The sequence below is a fragment of the Mustela nivalis genome (assembly GCF_964662115.1).
Source record: "Mustela nivalis genome assembly, chromosome: 1".
Lineage (NCBI taxonomy): Eukaryota > Metazoa > Chordata > Mammalia > Carnivora > Mustelidae > Mustela > Mustela nivalis.
The window spans coordinates 84,489,790-84,504,407 of NC_139020.1; the positions used below are offsets into that span (position 1 = coordinate 84,489,790).

General features: G+C 39.4%; 2 pseudogenes across 2 annotated transcripts; one reads left to right on the top strand and one right to left on the bottom strand.

The window, feature by feature from the left end:
• Window positions 1–5,341: 5,341 nt before the first annotated feature.
• LOC309859546 (small ribosomal subunit protein uS2 pseudogene) lies at window positions 5,342–10,202 on the top strand (annotated as a pseudogene). Its single transcript has 2 exons — window positions 5,342–5,627; window positions 9,329–10,202. The product of its transcript is annotated as a small ribosomal subunit protein uS2 pseudogene (transcript).
• Window positions 10,203–12,622: 2,420 nt separating this feature from the next.
• Window positions 12,623–14,353, bottom strand: LOC309844779 (heterogeneous nuclear ribonucleoprotein A1 pseudogene; annotated as a pseudogene). The gene has a single exon. The product of its transcript is annotated as a heterogeneous nuclear ribonucleoprotein A1 pseudogene (transcript).
• Between the last annotated feature and the right edge of the window lie 265 nt (window positions 14,354–14,618).

Genomic DNA, 14,618 nt, shown 5'->3' on the forward strand with positions numbered 1-14,618 from the left:
TACAATGTATACTTTTTATACATTGTTTTAAACTTCTGGTTATATATGCATTTAACTGCACACACAAAAGGTAACAGTTACAAGGCAAAATAACATATGAAATCGATTCTTAAAATTTGTTTTAGTAACATAGCCTCTGAGTTGTATGCAAGCTAAATTTCATCTTTAAAGTATTTCTTTTTTTAGCACTGACTAGTATATAATTTATTCCAATTTAGGAAGGGGTCTCAGAATAGAAATGTTTAAATAATGGTTAAATTTTGCCATAGGTCAATTCTGAAGTAGAATGCAGGGTCCAATTACAATGTAGGCTGTACTTTGGCCCTCTTATTAAGGTCAGCAAAGCTAGGATTCTATATGTCTTAATCATATCTCCTATGACTAATTCAGTCCATAGGATTATGCTTATGAATATTTTATATGTAACTTCCAGTAATAGTGCTCATTCTATCAATCAATATCAAATTAACCTCAAGATTACTGAAATCTGGAATAAAATATAAAATATTGAATCATCCATTTTTAATAGCATAGGTTATAAATGTGTATTGCTCTGGAGAAATGACTCTTGATTTTTTAATGCAAAATTTATGAGACAGTTTGGAACAGTGGAGAAAGTTCTACATTCTTCCCTCCACATTGGAGGATCTGCTCAGTGGAAACAACTAGATGCCATCATGTATAGGACATTGGGTCCACCTGTGTCTCGTATTCCTGAAGCTGTCCAGTGTCAATTCAACTTGAGGAATTTCTATTAAATGTAATGTTGTCTAACACTTCAATTTAATAAACATTTAATGATCAAAGTAAATGTTAGGTTGTATTAAGAAGCCATCCCTTAGTTGTAAGGAAAGCAGTTCTAATTCAGGTCTGTTTACGTGAAGGGTAAACTTCCCTGTTTACATGCAGGGAAGTCTCATAGAGCCAGTGCTAATAGGACAGGCTGGCCTCACTGGCACTAGCGAGCTGCCAGACATTTTCCTTCCATTTCCCTGACTTACACACACTTTTCTGTCTTCTGTGTCCTTTTTTTAAAAATTTTTCCCACTGTATGGCATTTTGCCCCTGCCATATTTCTGCTTCATTCTGCCTTCTGTCAGCCTCCTGTCTGCTTGTTGACCAGCTGGTACATGACCCATAGGAGCTACTCCCAGCTAATAGTTTCAAGCTCTATGTCTACATGACCTTCCACCTAAAGTCTGTGTGTGATTTTGTGTGTGTTCTGTTTCCAAATTCAGAAGGAGAGAATCTGATTGTTATAGTCTAAGTATCCATTTTGCTCCAGTTCACTGTTGCCAAAGGAAGAAGGCTTCAAAGGTCGTGTCGTGTTGGTGATGCCCCTTTTATACTTTTATACCACACAGGTAAATTATCCAAGAAGAAACAGGAGTGAGGAGGATGAATGAAATACAAATTCTGGTCCCTGGGGTTCAGTCTTACGGAAGAGGCCAAGACACAGGTCGGTTTAGCGCAAGTTAGATTATTAAGAGAAGTTCAGAAAGTTCCTGGAGGATGCAGGAGGGTGTAGGAAAACTTCTATGGTTGGTGAACACTCAGTATATCAATAATACCTTGAACAGTGATTGAGAGGAGTGTGGAATGAAGCCCAAGTTGATGTGGGTTTATGGAGGTAAGCGTGACTTGAAAGGCTGCTGGTGTTTATCTTCTGCAACAGGAAATCATTAAAGATTTTTGATTAGATGGCACCTGGGTGGCTCAGTGGGTTCAGCTTCTGCCTTTGGCTCGGGTCATGATCTCAGGGTTCTGGAATCGAGCCCCGAATCAGGCTCTCTGCTTAGCGGGGAGCCTGCTTCCCCCCTGCCCTCTGCTGGCCTCTCTGCCTACTTGTGATCTCTTGTCTGTTAAATAAATAAATAAAATCTTAAAAAAAAAAAAAGATTTTTGATCAGGAGAGTCACATGATCAAATCTGTGCTCTGTGAAAATGTTTTAGAACATGGTAGGTAGATAAATTGGAGGTAACATAGGGCCTGGAACTCCTGTCCTCCAGGAAGTAGGCAGCTCCATGAATCTGCATGAGGTGTACTAATGGTCTGAATTAAGAGAAAAGCCATAGAAGAAAATGCTCATGAACAAACATTATATTTAACAAGATGATGTAACTTTCCTGTGGAATGTATAAATAATAGCTGGAGTTTGGAGTGATGGCAAGATGTTGAATATTCCTAGTAAAATCTGGCATGGTTTCTATGTAGTTGATTTTTCCTCCATTATTATTTTTACTGAAGTATAACTAGCATGCAGTATTATATTAGTTTCAGGTGCACAATATAATGGTTCAATAATTCTATGTGTTACTCAGCACTCGCCACAGTAAATGTAGTCACCATCTGTCACCAAACAATGTTATGACAATCTAATTGACTTTCCTATGCTGCACTTTTCATCTCTGTGATTATTTTGTAACTGGATGTTTGAACCTCTTAATCCCTTTCACCTATTTCACCCATCCCCTCACCCACCTCTCCTCTGGCAGCCATCAGTTCTCTGTACTTAAGGATCTGTTTCTTGGTTTCTTCTATGCTGTTTTTCATTTGTTTCTTAACTTCCACATATGAGTGAGTCATATGGTATTTGTCTTTCTCCGCCTCACTAATTTCATGTAGTATTATACTCTCTAGTTCCATCCATGTTGCTGTAAATGGCAAGATTTCTCTTTTAGGGCTGAGTATACAGCCCTATGTACACAATATATTCTATTGTGTATATATATCACATCTTCTTTATTTATCTACTGATGGACACTTAGGCTGCTTATCCCGGCTATTATAAATCATGCTGCAACAAACATAAGGATGCATATATCTCTTTGCATTAGTGTTTTTATTTTCTTTGGGTAAATACCCAGTAGTGGAATTACTGGATCATACGGTGTGTCTATTTTTAATTTTTTGAGGAACCTCCATACTGTTTTCCACTGTGGCTGTACCAGTTTGCATTCCCATCCACAGTGCACGAAGGTTACTTTTTCTCCACATCATGCCAATACTTGTTATTTCTTGTCAGTTTGATACTAGCCACTCTGACAGATGTAAGGTGATATCTCATTATGGTTTCAATTTGTATTTCCCTGATAATTAGTGATGTGGAGCTTCTTTTCATGTATCTGTTGGCCATCTGTATATCTTTGGAAAAATGTTTATTCATATCCTCTGCCCATTTTTTAGTCAGATTATTTCTGGGGTTTTTGTTGTGTGCTGACTTCTATGATTTCTTTTTTCTTCTTAAAGATGTATGTATGCATGTATTTATTTATTTATTTATTTATTTGACAGAGAGAGAGAGAGCGCACAAGCAGGGACAGCGGCAGGCAGAGGGTGAAGCAGGCTCCCCGCTGAGCAAGGATCCTGATTCAGGACTGGATCCCAGCCCTCTGGGATCATGACCTGAGCTGAAGGCAGGCACTTAACTGACTGAGCCACCCAGGAATCCCTGATTTCTTTATATATTTTCAGTATTAACCTCTTATCACCTATATCATTTGCAAATATCTTCTCCCATTCATTGAGTTGCCTTTTCATTTTGTTGATGCTTTTTTTCACTGTGCAAAAGTTTTTTATTTTGGTGCAATGCCAGCTGTTATTTGTGTTTTTGTTTCCCTTGTCTGAGGAGGCATACCTAGGAAAATTGTTTCCACAGCTGATATCAGAGACATTTCTGCCTATGTTCTCTTCTAGGAATTTTATGGTTTCAGGTCTCACATTTAGGTTTTCAATCCATTTTGAGTTTACTTTTGTGTATAGTGTAAGGAAGTCGTTCAGTTTCTTCCTTTCTTCCTTCCTTTTTTTCTTTCTGCCCTCTTTCCTTCCTTTCTTCCTTCCTCTCTCCCTTTCCTTCTTTTTCTTTCCTTCCTTCTTTCTCACCTTTCTTTTGCATGTAGCCATCTAATTTTTCCAGTGATGCAGGCAGGCCAGGTCTGAGGACCATTTGTGGGGAGGGGGGCAGTCCCATGGGACCAGCCAAGAGGGTCCTTGGCTTCATGCAGGATGGAAATCAAACATGAGCTAGAAGAAAGTGAAAGCAGAGTTTATTGAAGATGTAGAGAGAGCAGATTGAGATGAACCCTCTGGGAGACTCAGAAAGGAATGGAACATGAGTCCCATCTTTGTTTGGGGTCTGGGGGTTTTTACTGAAGATGGTGGTCTGGTTCACGTGTCCTCTCGGGTATCCAGGAACCAGTTAGAACAAAGATAGGGCCCAGGTGTTATTCCTTGGAGCTAGGGAGCCTTGGCATCAAGATGCCCATGGTCTGGAATACGCACATGGCAGCTTCTTCCAGTCATTCTCACCTGGTCCTTCCTCAAATGTTATCTCGTCTAGAGAAATCATTAACTCCTTGTCCCTCATAGGGAAGACACAAGCTATTTGTATTATAAGGCATGTGGAGAGTGGGTGGGGGTGCAGACCGTAGCAAAACAGAAGCCAGAAAAGAAGTAAAGGAAAAAGAACCACCCTTTTTCTCATGAGGTCCCTTCGGTTTCCCTGTCTCACCAGCAGACCACTGAAGATGGTGGTCTGGTGCACATGTTCCCCACTGTATAGAAAGCTATCTGTCAGCACCAGAGGACTGCTGGTTCAGATGGAGTCCTCTGCTTTGTCTGAGCCTGATGTGATGAGGTGTCTCAGTGGGGGACAAGGAGCAGCACAATGAGTGATAGTGTTGGTGGCAGGTGCTGTGCAACCACCAGCAAGTGACAGAAAGATCTTAAGTCCTGGATTAAAATGCTGATATGGAAAGAGAGCCCATAGGCTACAGGTTAGAGAGCTCCATAAAGCTCTTCCCTGTTCTCTGGAAGATAGTAAAGACAGAGAAATCAGCTCGGGAAATGCTGGGAAAAGATTATGATATCGAAAAAGCCAGGATTATAAATCTGAAAGGCATCTGGTATAGGATGATCAGTCAGTGACCATCAGTCCAGTCCTCTGTCATGTACTATGTTCTTAGTGAACACTTAACAAACGTAAAACACGGTACAGGCACAAAGGGGCCTACAAAGCCAGTGGGACAGAAGGACTAACATTTTTGGGGAGGCTTTTGCAAAGCCACTTAATTTAATTTAATTTAACTTTAATTTAATTTAATTTAATTTTTACTTTTAGACCTGTAAAAGTTTTATTGCAATCATGGGACCTCTTCCCTGTCCATCTCCTTACTTACTTTGTGCTATTCTTTAGAATTCATTACTTTTTGCCAAACACACAAGGGTCAGAGGGAACTACTTCCCTCCAGAAGTCAAGAGTCGAGATAAGGAACTTGCCTTGTTCCCACATCCTCTGAATTTCCCCCAGCCCAGGCTTCTGACTCATCCTTCATACCCTCAATGCCTCTTAATCCTGTTAGCTCTGGGCTCGGAGGCTCACCCCAAGCTGCTCCTGTTCCTCCTCAGGCAGCTGCTTCCTCCCACCAGAGCACGCAATCTATTTCCAGAGATTCACCTTCCGCAACCTCCCCTTCCAACGTGTGGGTCGCACTCTTTCTCAAAAAGACAATAGTTTTTAAAAATCCAAAAAACCTGTCACCTCTTCTCTCACCAATTTTAGCATATGTGCTGCTGATTGAGCACCCCCCTGTCATCTACTCTCAAACACGGAATTTTGGAAAACAAAGTACAGAGAAGAGAACATACTGCACTTTCAGACCTCACTTGCTTTGTATCTCTTTATTTGTTTATGCAAATCAGAAAAACATTTGCATTCATTCTTCTCTGTAATAGTTTGTTTCCAGTTTACAAAGTAGAAGTCGTTTGAAATTACAGATAGGTAAAACATGTACACAGAAGGATAAGGAATGGAAGGGCAAAAATCTTTTAAAATTAAAAATCATCATAGGGCACCTGGCTGGCTCGGTTGGAGGAGCCTGTGACTTTTGACCTCGGGGTCGTGAGTTCGACCCTACATTTGCTGTAGTGATTACTTAAAATAAATAAATAAAACTTTAAAAATGTTCACTTAAAAAATACAATAAAAAATAGTTGTAGACTAATTGAGGGTAAGTTTTTGCTGTTTCCATGCTTTGATCTAATATTACTATTTGGATTTAAAAATAAATGTTTTTTTTTAAGTATTTTGAAAATGAAGTGATGAAATGCAAATATGGATTTTTTTTTTTCACTTGGACTGCTGCATGATTCTCTCCAGCTAGCTTCCCAACTGCCTGAGTGTGAATGAACGCCATCATAACAATCAAACCAGTGTTTAACCCACACGAAGCATTTTCCACGTTCCAGCTTTTAGATTACTCTAAGTGTTGTATTTTTAACACAGTGCATTATGTTGCATAAGAAATTCATTATAACGGTTTTGATCATTTTAGCAATTCATCTTTTTAATGAAAGTATATACAATCACATACGATTATACTAGAAATATTTTCCACATATTTAGAGATTTTAAATCAGATGATTTTCTCTATCTGGAATGCCCTTCCTCCACTCATTGTCTACATAAATTCTTTATAAATTAAAAATCCACACACACCCTCCATAACTAGATTCTTATCATAACAATGGAAATAGTCCAGGAGAATATGGATAAACTATCTTTTCTCCATTAATGTTAAATGATTCTGTTATGTTCGGAGTATTGATGTGCCCACGGACAAGCTATGCCTTGTAGGTTTCCTGCAGCTGTGTGGTCATACGGCCCAGTCAGCCAATGAGATGCAAGCTAACTGGACATGACTTCAGGGAGAGTTGGTTTTTTCCCTGAGAGACATAAAGTCATCCGGCATACATTTTTTTTCTCTTTATCTTCTTCATGACTGGAATTTGGAGTTAATGCCTAGAGGCACAGCAATAATCTTGTGACTGTGAATATGGGAGACACACTTGAAAGATGGTAGGACCAAACCAGGAAAGAGCCTAGAGCCAGGATTTCATAACTGAAGTAAACTCCCTTTTTGTTTAGGTTCATGTTCCTGTTCTAGGCAGCTACATATCACATACTTCCAGACCCCAATTCCAGGCTCATTCCAGAGATACTGTGTATTTTTTGAGGCCCATTGATATGCATACCACATTAAATTTTTATTCCAGGTTTTTTTTTTTTTCCAAAAATGGGTAATACTACACATATTATTCTGAACCCAGTTTTTTGACTTAAGAATATGGTCTAGATATCTTTCCATGTCAGTACAAAAGGAGTTATCCTTTTAAAAATATTTAAAGAAAAGACAGGGTGTCTGACTCACTCAGTCAATAGAGCATGAAACTCTTGATCTCAGGATAGTGAGTTCAAACCTCACACTGGGTGTCAAATTTATTTAAAAATAAAATCTTGAGGTGCCTGTATGGCTCAGTGGGTTAAGTATCCGACTTGATTTTGGCTCAGGACTGATCTCAGGGTTGTGAGATCAAGCCTCACAAAAGGCTCTGTGCTGAGGGTAGAGCCTGCTTAAGAGTCTCTCTCTTTCCCTTTCCATCTGCCCCTCCCCTGCTTGGGTGCACATAGTCTCTCTCTCTCTTTCTCTAAAAAAGAAAAAGAAAAAGAAATAAAATCTTAAAAAAAATTTTTTTCTTTTTTCTTTTAAAGGTGGCATTTGTTTATTCAAGCAATTGGAAAAAATATTTAAATAAAAAGCAGCAGATGTCCTTAAATCTGACTATTTTGAAATCGCTGGTATCATTATTATTGGTGACTATTCTTATCAGCTCTCTCTTAAAATACTGGGAGTCGTTCTTTTCCACTACCACCTCCATGTACATGTGTATATACATTCATACCCATGCACATGCATACAAATACACACAAATATAGGCACAAATACACATACACACAGGAACACACACAAACACACAGGACACACAATCACAAAGACATGCAAATACACACACCTACCCACAGGGGAGAATGAGAGAGAGAAACTTACAAAATCAGAAGCTATTAAAAAATGTTGAATTTGGGAGCACCTGGAAGGCTCAGTCAGCCAGTGTCTGCCTTCAGCCCAGGTCACGATCCCAGGGTCCTGGGATGGAGCCCCACATCGGGATCCCTGCTCAATGGGAAGTCTGCTTCTCACTCTCCCTCTGACCCTTCCCCTAGTCATGCTCTTGCTCAAGCTCTCTCTCTAATGAATAATAAAATATCTTTTTAAAAGAAGTGTTTAACTTTGGCTGAATTAAACAGAGGACCTAGTAGAATGCCTTTTATAGTTATGACTATAATTGTTATAGAAAGCCAGACAGAAATATCCAAAATTTAAACCAGTTATCATTTTAATACCCATAAAAGCTATAGAATGAATAATAGAAATAGTTGAGACTGAAATCTGTCATATTAATATTTTCTTTTGCTAAGAAATCTGTATTTAGCCTTACTTAATACTAACAAGAATTATACTTACTAGATTAACATAGACATATGATTCCAATTTAAAATGTAGAATTGAGTAATTGACTTAGATTAATGAATTTAGGTAGAATTTATATACAGTATTAGAACATTTAGTGGACCTTAAGTTTCACCATATTTTAAAATTTAATTTAGTTCATAAGAATCATTTAATTATTTGCAAAGTTTTGTCATTTAGAAAATTGAAGGACTTAAAAGAAAGTCAATATATTAAATTTATACACCCTGTTTAAAATATTTGAAAGAGTTTAATTAGCTGCATTTGAGAATGTAACCAAACATTAATTGAAGGCATTAAAAGTGACGTTTAAACTTGCTAGACTTATAATGGAATAATGAGACTTGTAAACTAAAGTTAAATGCTTAAGGAAGAACGAAATTAGAATCTGTAAATTAAGAAATTGGTTATTCAACTTTAAAACCAAAGTAACTTCTAAGTTACCTTTTCTGTGACTATAAGAAAATTAACATTTATGTAAGAAGGAAAAATAAATGAAATGAAAGAGAATTGTCAAATTTGGAGAAACATTTCTTCACTGTTTAGACATATTGTGTCTCCTATCTTCTAAGATTAAGACAAAAGATTGTTAAAACCATTAAGGATTTGTAGTCATTATATTTTTATTGTTCTTTAAAATTATGTATTGATTTTAGCATTGAAAATGTTTCTGCTGTGAAAGATAACAGGATTAACTCTGGGAGACGAGGAAAACAACCATCCCAGTGTGTGTGGGACTGAGGGGTGTACTGGAACTCGGGACTATCTGTGCTAGACCCAATTACCTTGGTCACCCTAATGGAAGGCATTGGAGCATAGGTGTTAAGACTGTAGATTCTAACACCTACATTCGAGACTTGGCTTTTCAGCTTATTTTCTATTTATCATGAGCAAATGGCTTCTTTTTGTGCCTTTATTTTCTCATCTTTAAAATGGTGATAAGCACGTTTTCCCACTACAGGGAGGGAATCACAGGGCTCTTATTGTAACCGAAAGAGAAACTTTTACAGTGTCCAGAGCCCCGAAATTTTGCAAATGAAAGATGTCCTCAAATTGCTTGCCGCAGGAACCCATTTAGGTGGCACCAACCTTGGCTTCCAAATGGAACAGTATATCTACAAAAGAAAAAGTATGGCGTCTACTCATAAAGCTGAAGAGAACCTGGGAGAAGCTTCTGACAGCAGCTTACGCCATTGTTGCCACCAAAATCATGTCAGTGTCATATCATCCAGGAAGAGTGGCCCGTGGGCTCTGCTGCCACTGGAGCAGCTCTGATTGTGGCTGCCTCATTCCTGGAACCTTCGCTAACCAGGTCCAGGCAGGGCCCTTGTGTCTCCTGGTGGTTGCGGACCCCAGGGCCGAGCACCAGCTTCTCACAGAGATATCTAAGGGTAACCTGCCAGCCATTGTTCTGTGTGACCCAGACCCTCCTCTGTGCTGAGTGGACATGGCCATCCCACACAACAGCAGAGGAGCTGACATAGTGGGTCTTAGGCGGTGGATGTTGGCCTGGGAAGTTCTGTGCATGCATGGCCCAGGCTTTCCTGAACCCCCTCATGGGAGGCCACCCCTGAGTTCTCCTTCTACAGAGAGCCCAAAGAGACTGAAAATGAAGAGCAGGCTGTTGCCGCAAAGGCTGTGACCAAGGAGGAATTTCCTGGTGAATGCGCTGCTCCAGGTCCTGAGTTCACTGCTACTCAGTCTGAAGTTGCGGACTTGTTCAAAGTCATGCCCGTGTCCTCTGTGCCCATTCAGCAGTTCCCTATGAAGAGTGGAGTGCCCAGTCCGCCACTGAAGACTGGTCTGCCACACCCACTGCTCAGGCCACTGAATGAGTAGAAACAACCACTCAGAGGGCTCAAGCTGTTCTTCCACAAAAGGCGAACAAAATGGAGATAAGGTTGAAGGAAAATAAGCAGTTTCAGTAAACAAACAGTGAATATCTATCCCAAAGGATTATTGTGAAAATTAAATGAGTTACTATATGGAAAGCATCTGTAGTAATTACCTACAGTAACACCTAGAGTTACCTAGAGTGTGGTAAGCACTAAATATGTACTAACTGCTACCGCAAGCTCCCCACAGGAGCATTAATTGTTGGACGAGTCTTGTTTGTTCTTCATTTTATTTTGGTCTCTGCAACTGTTTTAATTTCTTTGCCCATCTCCTCTGCATCCACTGTGATCTTTCTTTCATGTCCTCTAGCAGACAATGGCAGTTGCCTGCCTGATACAAGTTTCTCTCTTCTTCCTCAGTAACAGAACTCCATTTTAGTTTTGATGGCAATAGATACAGCATAAATACTTGATTTACTGGGCTTTCTTGAAGTGAGGGGTGGATGGGTGACACAGGGCACAGTTCTGGCCAAGGAGATAGTGTGTAAGTCTACCATGTGGGATAGTTAGGCAGGCTCTCTGAAAGGAGTCTGACTAAGCTGGTGCATGTCTTTTGTCTTTTTCCTCCTCATTATTTCTTTCTAGAATATAGATGCAAGATGGAAGGAGAAGAGCCCTCTTGGTATGAGAGCTATACCCTACAGTTGCTAGAGCTGAAAGCTAGCTGGATCTTTGATAGCTCTTTTGAAGAATCAAAAAAAGAATCGCACCATGATTTGTTCAAACATTCTTTAGTTTCCTGTTACACACAAGTGAAAATAACTCCTACTGTTACAAACCATTCATTTAATTTTTGAGCAATGTAAAAAATGTGGAGTACTTTAATAGTTTTCATGTCATTTTGAGTTGGGGTCATGCTAATCCCGTTTTTTGAGATTTGCTCCAATTTTGACGCATGTGCTACTGAAAAGACCAGGATACTCTATCTTCTTTGATGAAGAAAAAAAGTTCAAGAGAAAAGTCAAGTCACCAAGATCAAGCAAATCTTAACATCTTCAATGGTAATTATATCAGCCCGTGGGGCGAACCACAGAAGGGGAGAGAGACACTGGCAATGGGCTGTTCTCCACAGAGAAATGGGCATTACCTTTTGTCTCTTTTGTCCAGGCATTCAGATTACCATTTTAAAGTTTTGAGAATGAGAGGTGTCTAAAAATTATTGTGTGCCTTCTACAGTTATCCACTGTTTACTGTATAGTAAATGCATAGTGAGATAATAAATTTGATAACAGGTAATTAAAGCAAGAATGCATAAAATAGTTCAGCTCCAGAAAAAAGGACTATGACCAACGTTTGTCTGAGATTGAGAACAACTCTGTACCTGTTGTTGTTATAACTGAATTAGCGTTGCCTGGCAACTTGGCCCAGCTGTTAATTAAGCACTTAGGCAGCCACAGTCATTAACTCTTTCAGGTCCTCAGGATACTGCTTAGTTATTGCTTCAATTTACTGTACTAAGCTTACTAATAGGCAATGCCTTAAAACATTGAGAATATCTAGCTCATGTTTCATCTTCTTTATGGTTAGTTGGAAAAAGCAATTCTAATTTCATTCCTCGTTCATTTTAATTTGAGTTAGCAGATGTGTACTGCAGTCAACTATTTAATTTGCATTATAGAAAAGCCTGTAATAGCAATTTATCAGGGTGTGTGTGTGTGTGTGTGTGTGTGTGTGTGTGTGTGTGTGTGTTGTTATAGCGTGGTTTTCATTTCCTTCAAAATGTGCCTATAAAAATGGGATACATTTTATTTTCTTAATTCACATAGAATATCAATATCCCAAGAGCAAAATTGTGTTCATAAAATTCAAGCAATATTTTAAAATTAGCTTGGCTTGAAGAGGGGATGGGGGAAATAGAGAAAAAAAGTAAAGCAAGGAAAAGAAAGAAATCAAAGGGAGCAGTGAAGCTCTCATCTACCAACGAGCTGAGTGCATTTGGAGAACAGGTTTGCCGGTGGGGGGAGGCACTCCTCATTGTGGTGTAATGTTACATTTTGAAAACTTTTCTTGTCTTTTTTTCATGGGTGTGTGTCTCAAGGAGGATGTTTGCACAAGCCACCATCTGAACAAATGGAAGGGAATGTTCATATCCTTATTTTAGTTTGGCAACGATACATTTTCCCAAGTCTTATTTAGAGTTAGCCAAACGTAAATGTTTGTTGTTTTAAGCTTCTAAGTTTGGGGGTAATTTTTTATGTGGTCATAGATGACAAATACAATCTATATCAGAAGATTGTCTTGATGAGTAAATGAGAGCCAGTGAATAATATAGATGATCCTCATTAAGTTGGTCTGTCAGAACTTTGGTCAGGAATTTGTTTCTTTCAAATAGATTGTACCTATTCTCTTGACAAGGTCAATTTTTTTTTTTTTTTGGATGATACACAAGCTTTAATCCCATCTATAATTTTATCTGATACCATAATTCAATTTAGATATATTGCATAGGATGTGCCAACAATCATATTAATAACCAAATAAACTCCAGGACTTTGCTTGGGTGACCTTTTAATGGTGAACTCCAGGTCACAACACATTAACTGTCAGTTCAACTACACCAAGGTTTGTGGAGACAATGGCTTCTGTGCCCAAGCAGGTTGCAAATAAATTTCGAATGGAACCTGGCATCACCCTGAAGGAATTCTAACTTCACACTGTTGGGGTAGTATACCAAGATGGCTTCAGAGTAGACTAACTTTACACAGCACATTTAAAAAAAAAGACACATTTATTCAGCGTCATGATCAGACTATTACATTTAGCAATCAACAGCATGGGTGCAAAAAAAAAAAAAAATCTACATTAAAACCCTTTGTTGGAATGCTTTACACTTTCCACAGAACAGAAACTAAAATAACCTGTTATACAATTAGTCACAAATACAGTCCTCGAGTTTTTTTGCCCATACACATGAGTATTGTCTAAAACATGTCTTCTTTGTAGCAGCTAGGCCCTGCCACCACTGTGCTTGGCTGAGTTCACAAATCTGTTGTAACCTGTAGCTTCCCTGTCACTTCTCTGGCTCTCCTCTCCTGCTAAGCTTTGTTTCCTGGCAGTAATTAAAACCTTCTGCCACTGCCATAGCTGCTGCTGCTGCTGGAACCACCATAGCCACCTTGGTTTCGTGGTTTGGCGAAGTATTGGCCTCCACCACCATAAGGGCCAGAGCTTCTGCCTCCAAAATTGCCTCCTTTCATGGGTCCAAAATTTGAGGATTGATTGTTGTAATTGCCAAAATCATTATAGCTTCCACCACCTCCAAAGTTGCTTCCATCATTACCAAATCCGTTATAGCCATCCCCACTGCCACCATATCCACCACCACCTCGACTGCCACCAAAGCCACCTCGACCACTGAAGTTTCCTCCGCGACCAAAGTTGTCATTCCCACCAAAACCACCTCCACGACCACCACCAAAGTTTCCAGAACCACTTCGACCTCTTTGGCTGGATGAAGCACTAGCCATCTCTTGCTTAGAGAGCGCTTTCCTTACTTCACAGTTGTGGCCATTCACAGTATGGTATTTTTGAATGACAATCTTGTCTACAGAATCATGGTCATCAAATGTTACAAAAGCAAAACCCCTCTTTTTGCCACTGCCTCGGTCAGTCATGATCTCAATCACTTCGATTTTCCCATACTGTTCGAAATAATCTCTTAGATGATGTTCTTCAGTGTCTTCTTTAATGCCACCAACAAAAATCTTTTTCACAGTTAAGTGGGCACCAGGTCTTTGAGAATCTTCTCTTGAGACAGCCCTCTTTGGTTCCACAACTCTTCCATCCACCTTGTGTGGCCTTGCATTCATGGCTGCATCCACCTCCTCCACAGTGGCATAGGTGACAAACCCAAAGCCTCTGGAGCGCTTGGTGTTCGGATCTCTCATTACCACACAGTCCGTAAGTGTTCTCCATTGCTCAAAATGGCTCCTCAGACTCTCATCGGTTGTTTCAAAGCTCAGACCTCCGATGAAGAGCTTCCGCAGCTGTTCAGGCTCTTTGGGAGACTCTGACTTAGACATGACGGCGGTGGGAGGGGAGACTTTAACGATGCTTACTCGGCGGCGTCCACAGGCAGAAAGCGACAAGGTCAATTTTTTGATGTTCTGATAACCTTCAGTTTGTTTAAAGTTTCTCCAAATTCTTTTACCACTCTTAAATTAGAGGGTACGGATACTTGGAAATGTATGATTGGCAAAAATAGCGAATCCCTGAATCTTACAATAAAAATAAATTACATTTAAAAAGTATTCAACTGTTATCTAAAAACCTGTATAGATGATTTTTTTTTAAATTAGTTTTTGACTGGTATGCTGGAAAGTCACTTTGGCAAAGTGTACATATTCTCTGTAGGGG